The 12,639-nt window shown below is 37.5% G+C and overlaps 1 protein-coding gene across 1 annotated transcript in view; it reads right to left on the bottom strand.

Annotated features, from left to right (window-relative positions):
* ME1 (malic enzyme 1) overlaps positions 1-12,639 on the bottom strand; it is a 185,590-nt gene that overhangs the window by 89,317 nt on the left and 83,634 nt on the right. The window lies entirely within an intron of this gene.

Genomic DNA, 12,639 nt, shown 5'->3' with positions numbered 1-12,639 from the left:
TCTGGTGATATTATTTCGGTGCTGGCATCTCAGCTGTTGACTATATATCTGTCCTAGCACCAGAAGAAAAAAGGGAAAAGTAATTCTGTGCACAAAATAGATCTGCTAGTGCAAGGCCAACGTTTGTAAGAGCACCTTTACGGTCAACAGGTGACACGTTTTGTTCCAGACACTAGGCCGACTTCTATGGAGGCACAAAGATGCATCTTATCCCACCTTTTGTGATAATAGCTATATTTATGGCTCATTCCCTCTCTTGTCTTCTCCACTGCCTGTCAAACTGCTGAGGAGGCAGATAGCTAGCAGTTACTATTTCAGAAAGAATGGAAGCCAACCAAAACAAACACTATCTGTTGCTGTCTTCTGAGTATGAAGAGTTGGAAATGTCTAATGTATATTGAAATAAAGTCTGCCATCAGTTTGGTCTATGGATATTCATGCATGCTATCCAAAATAAGCATTGCCAGATATTAATTTCTGTCCTCTTTTATAGAACCCCTTGTGCTGAAAAGTGAAGTAAGAAGAAATGAAATGGACTGACAGAACTGCCGGTAACACTGGTACACAGCTCATTCTTTCTAATGTCAATTGAAACCGAGACTTAAATCCCATGTCACCAGTCATGTTCTTTCCGCTAAAACCCTCCCCTCTTCAACTTCTTGGGTCTTAAAAATCATTGCCGATATGCTGTTTGGTAAATGTGAAATCTGAAGCACCACCTGGCTTCATCACATTTTCCATGGTCTAATGAAACAGAATATGTCACAAAAGAAATATCATAAATAGCATATTTCATAAAAATAAATTAACAGTCTCAGAAAAAGAATACAATATATTCCTAGCCAAAATGGCAAAGTTTAAAAAATGACATTGGATCAAAAGTAACAGACAATTGCTGAGGTCTTCTCACACACTAAGCAGTAGAATGATATCTCTCAAAAAATTTCTGTCGTTTCTCAAAAAAGTATTTGTTTAATGAGAGGTTGACATAAGTTCAAAAACAAGTTTTAGTCTATAGAAGCCTCCTGAGCCACACAGCCACAACATGTCAGATGCACAGAGAGGCAAATGAAGTGCAAACTGAGTATGAAATTCATGTTATCTAACTTAAGAGCCTATAGCGGATATTTCAATATCTAAGCTAGTCTAAACTCTTTTTATAGTCAACAGACAAAAAAGATAGTTTTAAAATACAATTCATCTGATCAATTTGAGACAGTTACTCTACAAGAAGAAGCATCTGCTCCTCTTCATAAAATTAGCCTAGGATGATTAGCTCAGGTTCAGATGACTCTCAGGCTCCACATCTCTTTCTCAGTCATTCTGAGCTTACCAGGTTTGGTGATGGGGCTCCAGATTCTCAAGACTAGTAATTCAAACACAAGTTTATAATTGTCCATTCCATTGAATCTTAAGTATGGGGAAGACAGTAGAAGCAAAAATATTGCTGCCTATGTGGGTATACCAGAAAAGTCTAGATTTGGGTTCAGTACACAGGCAACATAGAAAGGCTAGATGGTTACAAGAAGGTTGCAAATACTAATCTCTAGTATTTTATGAAAGTATAAGAAGACTTTAAGCAGAGGCAATATAGGACGATGGTAGATGTAACTCTGGCACTGAAATATACAATAATATATTATTTTATACAACATGCATATTAAAAAGATAATATGAACTTGAAAGCCTCCTTTAATTTAATTGTACTAGAACTATTGGATGAGTTTTAAAAATTGCCGTAACCTTTAGTCGTACAACGACAAGAGTAAGCTCCCGGTGAAAAAAAAACTAGGGCTTTGTTTAAAAGGACTGTAAGTATATTTGCTGCTGAAAGGAAATGTAGATCAAGATATTTTTCATCCCCGTATTAGGGTAAAAGGAGATGAGCATTATAATAGTAGTAAGGTAAACAGAGTATCTTTCTACTATTATACTAAAGAACAAGTGAATGCAGCACTAAACAAAATGCTGATAGCATGCATGTTATGAAACAGAGAAAAATGTTTAAAGAGAAGCCCTTTTATATTTGAGTTTTATTGGTAAAACTGCTAGTACTCATAGCTGCTGAGCTATGCCTAAGAAAATACGAGAAAAGCATCTACATGAAAACAAGGGAGGTGATGTAATACATTCCCCTGGGAATGCCATGGTATATAGCAAATGATTTACATTTGCAAATAAGTCAAACAGTTAACATGGTGGGAAATGCTGCTCCCCTTTGTACACAAGTATTTCATAAAAGGGGTAGGCAACATTTTCTATTTCAGCTCTCTTAATACATCATTAGTAGAATGAATCCCTTAGGAAGTTATACACAGTCTTCTACTAAAGGTTTAATACAACCGAGGAAATACATAGTAAGGCAGAAGATACAGAAGAAATAGTAATTAAAAAAAATAATTGCAGATGACTATGGACAAAATAGAAGACAAACTCAGATTCTTCAAATTGCAGTCTTCAAAATACTGAACACACTGTAAAACTCAGTATCTTTGGTAAATTTAGACTCAAGATTCCCTCCCTGTAACCTCATCTCAACAACATGCTGCAGTCATTTCAGGCAAGGGTTTTAGGCCATAGAGGGTAAAAATACCTTCCTGACTAAAGCTGTATGCAGTTTTGAGGATATACTTCAAAGTATAAATGAGGAAATTTATTATTTGAGTATTCAGTAAAAAATTAATATTTGATCCTTAGATTTTTAATTGCAGAAGTGAATTCTGAAATATAGCAACATCAACTCTTAAAACCAATGAAAATAATTGCGTAAAATACACCATCAGCAAATTACTGGTTTCTTGCAAGAAAATCATGATGCAAGAGGTCTCTTTAAATGTTATGGACCTGTATTTTTAAGGCTACCTAACAGATAACATTAACTGCTAACATCAGTTTCCTTGGCATTCACTCAAAGCTGATGTCAACCTCAGCGGGACTTTGAGCTCTTACTGGCTCAAGAAGAAAAGCCAACAGGGAAGAATGAGCCATTTTCCTTTCCTAAGACTAAAGACAGCAACTGTTTGGCTAGTAAGCTTTTAAGTCCTTTCCTTTTTTTTTTTATTTCTTGCTGTTATTATCCATGAGCATTATTTGATGCATCTTGTCAGTGAGCATGCCTGGACACATCACATTTGCATATGATGTAAATGTGTAAAAAAAGAGAGTCTGTGAAAATTGATTATAGCTCTCAGAATAAATCTGGACAGAAGGTAAAGAAACATATGGAGAAAAAAAAGCACAGACAAAAGTCAGATGCAAGCTACCATGCAGACTGACACATTTAACAAGATTAAAACAGGAAATGTGGTTTCCAAATAAAACAACAGTATTCCAAAATATGCAATATTCTGTGCAATAAAGGCCTCTCTATCCAGTAACAATTTACCATTTCTGTTGATGACAGGGCCCTGTGAAAATACAGAATTTTCTAACAGCCCAGATATATTAACTCTATGTATGATGTAATGGACGTAACTGTGTGTGCACAAACACGTCCACACAAATGAATGCCAAATCTGAATATGCACCTATGGTTAGATTGAGATAGGAATAACTAGCATTTACCATGATTATTGAAATAAAGATAAATAAATACAGCAGAATTCTGTATTACTTCATTCCTCCTCTCATCACGTATCCTGTAGATTTACATTAGATATAAAGAAGAAATTCTTCACTGTGAGGGTGGTGAGACACTGGAACAGGTTGTCCAGAGAAGCTGTGGCTGCCCCCTCCCTGGAAGTGTTCAAGGCCAGGTTGGACGGGGCTTTGAGCAACCTGGTCTAGTGGAAGGTGTCCCTGCCCATGGTAGGGGGGTTGGAACTAGATGATCTTTAAGGTCCCTTCCAACCCAAACCATTCTATTAATCTACGATTCTATGATTACTCTACAGAAAAAATAAAGCTTATCATATCCTGTGAAGTACCCACCTCATGTCTACAACAAACAGAAAATTATTCAGGCTATGAAAATACTAATGAGACAAAAACAGCAGTGATAACATATGGCTTACAAAGGCCAACATGAAATTTTAAATACATGTGAAGAAAATACAGAAATGATGATATGTATAAAAGCCCAAAGAAGACTTGAGGGATGTTAGCATTCACCAATGATATGCTTCTAATGTGCAATGGATAAAGCACTAATATCTAGCTAAAACTCCTCTGCAATAATAAAAATAATAAAATTGAAAACTCCTCTGTAGCAATAAAAATGCCACTCCATTTGAATATTTAAATATAATACAGGTGTTTTCCTTCTTTTTTTCATGAATTACATTTCCAGTATGTATACTTCATGGCTGCATAATTAACTATGTCCTTCATTGAATATGCCACCTAAAAACTATTACCCAGAATCTGGAGCATTTTTGGCAGCAATTGAACTTTTATATTTAAAAGGAGATGCCTTCACGATAAATAGCAAATATGTTTTGTCACCATATTACACTCATTTTAAAATAACTGTATGTTCAATAGCATGTATAAAAACCTGTGCAAACTATCCTCTTGTTCTGATAAAACTTAACAATCTTGATCAATATTTCCTTCTAAGAGTAGACTAGTCTTGTCAAGCTATTGCTTTGGATATGTAATGTACCACAAGATCACATACATAAACCTTTATTTTTCAATTTATTTCAAGTTTCCCTTGAAGCAAGCTTATTTGATATAATTTCTTGTCTGTTGCCTAAAGCCTGTGATTTCATTTACTCTTCCTCATCTGTTTTATTACTTTCTATGTGTTCTACTGACAACCAACCTGACGAGCTTACGAGAGTCAACACCTGAGAAATAGAAAGCTAGGAATTTGCGGAACAGACTCATGTAAAATAATATTTTTGCCAGGAAAAGGAGCTACAACTTAGTCAAAAGACTGAGTTCAACCTGTGTCAATAACAAATCAGCAGTGTACAGCAGAAACATATTCAAATCATAAATCTAGATTTATTATTACACTTACAAATTCTCCAACATGCCTTAGTTAATACTGAGTCAAAATAACTTTTGAAGCTTTCAAGTTGTGAATGCATTACTGGGCATATTGTAACTATTCACTAAGAGAACATTAAAGACCAAGAAAAGGAAAGCGCTCCAAAAAATTACTGAAAAGCATCAGCTGTCAGATACTTCTGATAAATTCAAGCACATCATCCAATGCCCCCCTGCACGAATGGGAAATGGTGGCTCTCATAAGTACCATCCCTTCCCCAGATCAATTTTCAGGTTTGTAAGTCTAATACAGACATCGGCACAGTTTCAGATGTCCCTGTTGTTTAAATAAAGCATGTTTAGGAGAGATGGGTGATGCCATATTTATTTTAGAGGTGGAATCTTCTGAAACACACTGGAAAGATTACTCTAAACCCCCCAGTTTTAGAAGACACATCTATAAAAACAGATCATACTTGTACATTCCCTCCTCTAATGCATATTCAGTCCACTCCAAATAACTGAATAGATTTAAAAGGAGACTACCAATTCCTCCAAATTAAAAAAATGTGAGTTTTTTTCTTCTGCACAATGGACTAGACAGAATTGTAATTCAGAAATTACTTTACTTTTCAGTACTTCTGAAAACTGAAAAGAGAAAAGAAAAAATGATTCATGACATTGACTCTAAGAAAAGTAATATCCTACCACAATATTTTCTTGCCAACTGGAAGTGGGGAAAGGGAAGGAAAAAGGAATATTGATGTATTTTCTCCTTTGTTCAAGTGCTGGCAATGTACTACCAGGGAAGAATCTAGAAGCAAGATCTAAGGGGGAAAAAAATTTCACTTGTACAAGAGAACTTAATTTGTGAAGGAGAGTGCAATTACCTACTACCAGAATGGCATAGACAGACAGTAGCTGACTGACAAGAAAAAACACAGAAGACTGACTCCATCAATAGTTCTACAAATTTTCATGCCTGGAATTCAGCACCATAGGGCCACAGCATTATCTTTCAGCACCTTCCTCGGCATGACTATTTTCTGGATCATGGGAAAAAGCCTCTCTCAGTCAACCAATTTGGTCAGTGACATTTTAACATAGCTAAATGAAAAGCTGTGTATCCTGTTTTGATCATGCATAGTGTCATTTCTATCTCAGAAATAACAAAACTACTAGGGAACACACTGGAGAATATAACCTAGAAACGAGATTCCCATATATGCACCAGATGATACAAAAATAGATCCTTTTTATATAGACAGGAGCAATCTCTATTCATAGAGTTCAGGAAATGCTACTACTATTTTACGGTAAAATATCACTGAAATGATAATCACTGAAACTCTAGTTTGAACAACCATCATTCAAGGGGAAGGCAAAAGGACCTTTTTAAATTCAGAAAGCATAAGCATTCCATAATACATTTACTACACAAACAACTGCATAAAAGTGCCACTCATCTACATATGAATGCCAATTTTAACTGTCTTTTATTTAGAAATCCCTACAGCTGTACACAATTTACATGATTTGTTTGATATATTTATATCTTTAGATTGATAAGATATGAAATTGCAGGTTTCCTCTATACTTAGCTTTATTCTGTCCAGGTTTCTATTTTGGTTGGAATATGAATAATAAAAGCAGGGGGGGTTCTGTTTTCTCAACACTTTCCATTTGCACATGCATAGGTAGGTATTTTTCAATAACATGAATCTTGGAAGGCTGGTACCAGTTCTTATGATAATTGGAAGTAATTTGGGTAAATGTAGAAAGCTAACTAGCCCAAGTTGAAGAACTGAGCTTGAATTTGCACCTCAGTTTTTCTGGATTCAGTCTTTCACCACGGATGCCTGTCATTCCTCCAGAACAGACGGAACTGCCAGCCCAGTCATGCTCATTGACCTATTTAGGGCAACTGTGAGAACTGTCACATTCCTGCATTTAAATATTTCTAGTAAGTTAAGGGAAAAAAATATTCCTAAGTAAGCATGCAGGAAATAACTTGAAATAGCAGCCCACAAGTCCCTGAAGTGTGGCAGATGAAGGAGGAGAAGCTGCCCGGCATGTTTCTCTCTCTTGTGCACTGCTCAATACTTAAATTTCTGTATTTGACAGTTATACGAATAAAGAACTGCTTCAGATACCTATTTGCAAAAAGTGATCTGACTGTCATGATTTATCTGTACATTACAGAATCACAGAACCATAGAACGGTTTGGGTTGGAAGGGACCTTAAAGTTCATCTACTTCCACCCCCCCTGCCATGGGCAGGGACACCTTCCACTAGACCAGGTTGCTCAAAGCCCCATCCAGCCTGGCCTTGAACACTTCCAGGGAGGGGGCATCCACAGCTTCTCCAGGCAACCTGTTCCAGTGTCTCACCACCCTCACAGTAAAGAATGCCTTCCTTATATCTTAATCTAAATCTACCCTCTTTCAGTTTAAAGCCATTACCGCTCATCCTATCACTACACTCCCTGATAACGAGTCCCTCCCCATCTTTCCTGTACCCCTGTTTTAAGTACTGGAAGGCCACTATAAGGTCTCCCTGGAGCCTTCTCTTCTCCAGGCTGAACAACCCCAACTCTCTCAGCCTGTCCTCACAGGGGAGGTGCTCCAGACTCTGATCATCTTCATGGCCTCCTCTGGACCCACTCGAGCAGGTCCATGTCCTTTTTACAATGGGGATCCCAGAGCTGGATGCACTACTCAAGGTGGGATCTCACCAGAACAGAGTAGAGGGAGAGAATCACCTTCTTCTGGCCACACTTCTCTTGATGCAGCCCAGGATACAGTTGGATTTCTGGACTGCAAGCACACATTACTCTCTCATATTCAGTTTTTCATCCACCAATACCCTCAAGTCCTTCTCCACAGGTCTCCTCACTTATCACCTAGCCTGTACTTGTGCTTGGGATTGCCCCAACCCATGTGCAGGACCTTGCACTTGGCCTTGTTGAACTTCATGAGTTTTGCACAGACCCACCTCTCAAACCTGTCAAGGTCCCTCTGGATGACATCCCTTCCCTCCAGTGTGTCAACCTCACCACACAGCTTGGTGGTGTGGGCAGACTTGCTGAGGGTGCACTCCATTCCACTGTCCTTGTTGATGACAGAGATGCTAAACAGCACCAGTCCCAACACTGATCCCTGAGGTATGGCACTCATCACTGCTCTCCATTTGGACACTGAGCCATTGACTGCAACTCTTTGAGTGTGACCATCCAGGCAATTCCTTATCCACAGAGTGCTCCATCCATCCAGTCCATGTCTCTCCAATGTACAGAAAAGGATGTCATGTGGGACAGTGTAAAAAGCTTTGCACAAGTCCAGGTAGATGACATCAATTAATGGCATATATATATATATGGCATATATATATATATGACCAGACAGCTATTTAACTATGTCTACCCACGGCAAGAGAAGGTTTGCCTGTCCAGCTTCTTTGAAGCCATACAGGTGCAGCTGGAGTGACTTCTGACACCTGAGCAATCCTGATAACTGGCATGTGGCCATTGTCCCAGCTCTCAAGGAATTCCAGGACACGAAGGTGCCTTCTGTTAGAAACTGCCTGTGTAAAATGTTCTTCCAATACCAGCTGTCTTGGTTTTTCCATGTTGTGTGAAAGTATTGTTTAAAAGAGTTGAATGCTTTCTACCTTAGGTGAAATTTATGGTTAATTGTTTACATTTCAATGCTAACACACAATTAATCTTTCCAAAGTTCACACAATGGGCCATCGCCAGTATTGAATTTACGCATGTAGTCATTCCAGGATTGCTCTGGCAGCCCTGAACTTGTCAGAGCTTCTCTTGTAAGGTACCAAATAAACTCATTTCTCATTCTTCTGTTCAGTGTCCATTATTAGATTAAGAATTTTATGGTCAGAAGAAACCCTTTCACCACTGGTTTGACTTCTATATGACATAAGCCATCAGTCTTTCCAGATTTAATTCCGGCTCTGGCTGGATAATAGTCCTTTAACCAATCCATGGCTCATTGATGACCCTTGGACACTAAAAATACTGCCACCAAGTTATTGATAAAGATATTAAACATTGCAGAGCTGGAAAAAAAAAACCAACTGAAATACCATAAAATCACAACTATGTTATTATTGTTCACAGAAGTATATGTTTTAAATAGCATTTTCTCTAGTAACACAGGAGGCCTGCTTTGTTTTTTCATTGGTCCAGTTTCTTAAAAGGAACAGGATAAATTCAAAGGTAAAAAATAAGAGTCAACTAAAAATCTGTAAACTCACTTTAACATTAGATTAAATTTGTTTTTAATAAGCCCATACTAATCGGCAATAGTTATTTTACCCTTCATTCTTGATTACTCAAACTTTCTGATTTTACTCAATTCTTTATCTAAGGTTAGAGCAACCAGGACTATGGTATTTTAATTAAGAGCCTTAACTTTCATCCAATCTTCCTGAACTTCTCAGTTCATCCCAAATATATTTAAAAAGCCCCAGTACTTCCTCCCCAGCCAGCTCATCATGGTCCAGAAAGCTTTTACCAGAGTTTTTTTTTAAAGAACTGGCCAAAGCATTATTTGGACATTTTAATTTAAGGATCTTGACGAATTTTTAAAGCTTTTGTTTAACACATTCACTTGCTGTTAATAAAATGGAAAGTAAGACTTCTCACCAAGATAGATAAAACTGACATTTTAAAAATATCTACCATACTTATACTGATAATCTGATACTTCTAAAAGTACCACAATTAAAGCAAAGCATCAGGAACAACAGAAAATTTCATTCTTACTGTTCATAATTAATATGGATTAATTTTCTTTTCTTTACTGTCTTTTGCTTTTTTATTGCCTATAAGCCCAGTTTTTAAACTTGGTTTCTATTATGGGGTTTTGTTGGTTTGGGGGGTTTTTTAAACTGCCAGTTTTCACATCCCTGTAAGCCAGGCTGATTTTTAACCAACAGGCTTGCCTCAACATTTTTTCTTTTGTGAGAATTTAATAACATGTTTTAAGTAGCAATCATTCACATTTTAATGTTTAAACATTTTCCCTTGATTCAGCTTGATTATTTCTATCCTCCCTAAACCATCCCACTTACAGTGCTGACTACATGTGTTTCAGGTAGGTCTCCATTAAGTTGTAGTTGCTTGTACCTTGACAACTATTACTTCTGCAGTCTCTTTCTTTAACCATTTCAAGGTGATTAACATATACCTCTATAACGTTAGATGAATGTCCAGAATCCAAAGATCACATCACTTCAGGATTTCCAACAACACTTTCATATCAGTACTGAGACTGGTGGCTGAGTATGTTTTACTTGGACTGAAACCCCACCTGAGAAGCACCATCCTCACACCTGAAAAATACATGGCTACTGGGTAAGGCAGAACTTTTAGTGAGACTGTCATGGTCTGTAGTAAATAACTAATACTCCAAATAATGTTTTAAATGCTTTGGATAAAAATGTCTTATCAGCGACTACTTGCCTCCAATTTGTCAACGACTTATGAAACAGGCGTATTATTTTTGGCAGTGGTCAACCACACTTCTTTTGGACGCTCAGTCCCACACTGATTACATGGAGTAATTTACTAGTTTGGTCACGCAAGCCTTTCTACTATGTCAATTTTTACTCAAAAGTAAGCAGTTTCCATTTCTCTTGTTTATTATCTAGGCAATTGTATAAAAATGCTTTATTTGCCTCTCTTCTCTCTCCTTGTTTTTATGAGTAGCAGGATAATACCCCAGCTAAAAACACCTCTGCTAAAGCTAACAGTAACAAGGATTTTAATTATCATCAGAAATTGAGTGAGTTGCCCCTCAGAGTTACTGTTCTGGGTCCTGTACACAACAAAACAATACAGGATGAGAATTTGTGAAGTTTTTCTTGCAATCTGCTTTAGAGTAAGATTTAATCTTTCTGGAGAATTTGCAGGTTGTGCACAACTGCATTACAGTTGCCAAAAATACATATTTTAAAACATATTTTAAAGCACTGAGGCCCCCACAGAAAGGGAAAAGGAACTAATCTAAATAGAAAACATCTGCACATTTCAAAAAACATGTTCAGCATAATTATTATTTATATGTGCTCAAGTTATGAAAGTGATTTCTATTGTGTCTTATTATGGAAAATACTGGCTAGAGTAAGAAAATATAGCATAAAAATGCAGTTATTTGTCCAAGAGGTTTAGATTTTAAGATAAGGAATTGCAGTGCAATTCCACAGCAGCTTGACCTAATATAACCAGCTTAGCCAGCAAAATGTGATCGCTTTTCATCCATTTCAGTTCTCTGCAGTGGCTCACCACCTGGTTACAGAAACACCAGTGTTAGGGAGGGAACAAGGATATGCTGCTGGGGAGAGGGAGTGTGTTAGAGGGAAGAAATTAAGGGTGCTGGTGCCCCAGGATCCCTGACTTTGAATTAGCCAGAGAACTGCACCCAAGCTCAAATTAATGAGTATCACTAGGCCCATGCAGTGTCTTCAGACAAGGGGTACACCAATAGAGTCCTGCCTGTTCATAACCCACCAGCAGAATTCAGAGGTCTCATTCCCAGTTACAGCTACTTAGATAAATGCTTAAACATCAGCAACCAGTCCCCACAGGAAAAATCCACCAAACTTCTACATTTTGAAGTGTAGTCTAGCACAATCCTGAAAGCAGTTGTGCTGCCTTTAGAGTTGACCGTAACCCAACCATGATTCACAGCCTTGATTTCTCTCATGCTGCTGACTTCTCACCCCTGCAAAAACTCAGATGAGCATAAATGGCACTGAGCTGTAAACTAATATAATTCCTTGCATCTGCTACAGCACTGAAAAAAAACAACAAGAATAACTCTTTACCAAACCTCCCATTCATTCAAACTTAGTTTAAGGTCTCTTGTATCAGTAAATTAGCTGGGGATTTTAGACTGTTGGGCAGTGTGTGCATGTCTGAGCTTGATATACACATAGGCAGGAACAAAAAGCCCCCCTACAGAAGCAGTCCTGTTCTATGCTGCTAACCACTGTGCTGGCTGGGGACTAAAACACACTCAGCCTCTAATTGCACTGTACGACTAAACTGAAGCAGTTCATAATATGGTCCTAAAATAAGAATCCATATTTCAAAGTGAAACAACAAAAGACATCCTCCTGATCAGAAAGTGAATATTTCAAAGCACCAGCAAACCACAGCTTGCACAATTTGTAATAATTCAGGTTTGCCACTCTTTCATATGCGTTGAACTCGTTGTTTAGTCACAAGAACAGTGACATGAAAGTTGAGCTACTGGTATGTGTAAGCTTGTTTTGCTATTTGTGTGTGTGTACATACGTACGTTTGATATCTTTCAAGACAATAATACACTATGAAAAATTTTAAATGACAATGAAACTCAAGCATAAAAACAAAACGTAAATCCTGCTACGGTGTCAGAAGTAGCTGATGCAATTAACTGCCTAGAAACATTCAATAATAGATTAGATAACTGGCCCAGCTGCTCAAACGAGGAATAAAAACTTTTTATAACTAATGAGATTTGTATGTGATTTGATATGGCTATGTGCTACAGTGTTCAGATACATCTCACAAGTAAGTCTGTCTGTTTTCAGAAGGGGGTTCTCGAGGGATACAGAGAGGGTAGCAAGCTATTTCTCATTCCAGTAATGCTTTCATGATGTATTGTCTAAATTATCCCAGTGGGGCAGGGGTGGAG

This window comes from Strix aluco, chromosome 3 (assembly GCF_031877795.1).
Source record: "Strix aluco isolate bStrAlu1 chromosome 3, bStrAlu1.hap1, whole genome shotgun sequence".
NCBI lineage: Eukaryota > Metazoa > Chordata > Aves > Strigiformes > Strigidae > Strix > Strix aluco.
The sequence above is the reverse complement of the archived record's forward strand: the minus strand, read 5'-3'. Positions and strand labels throughout refer to the sequence as shown.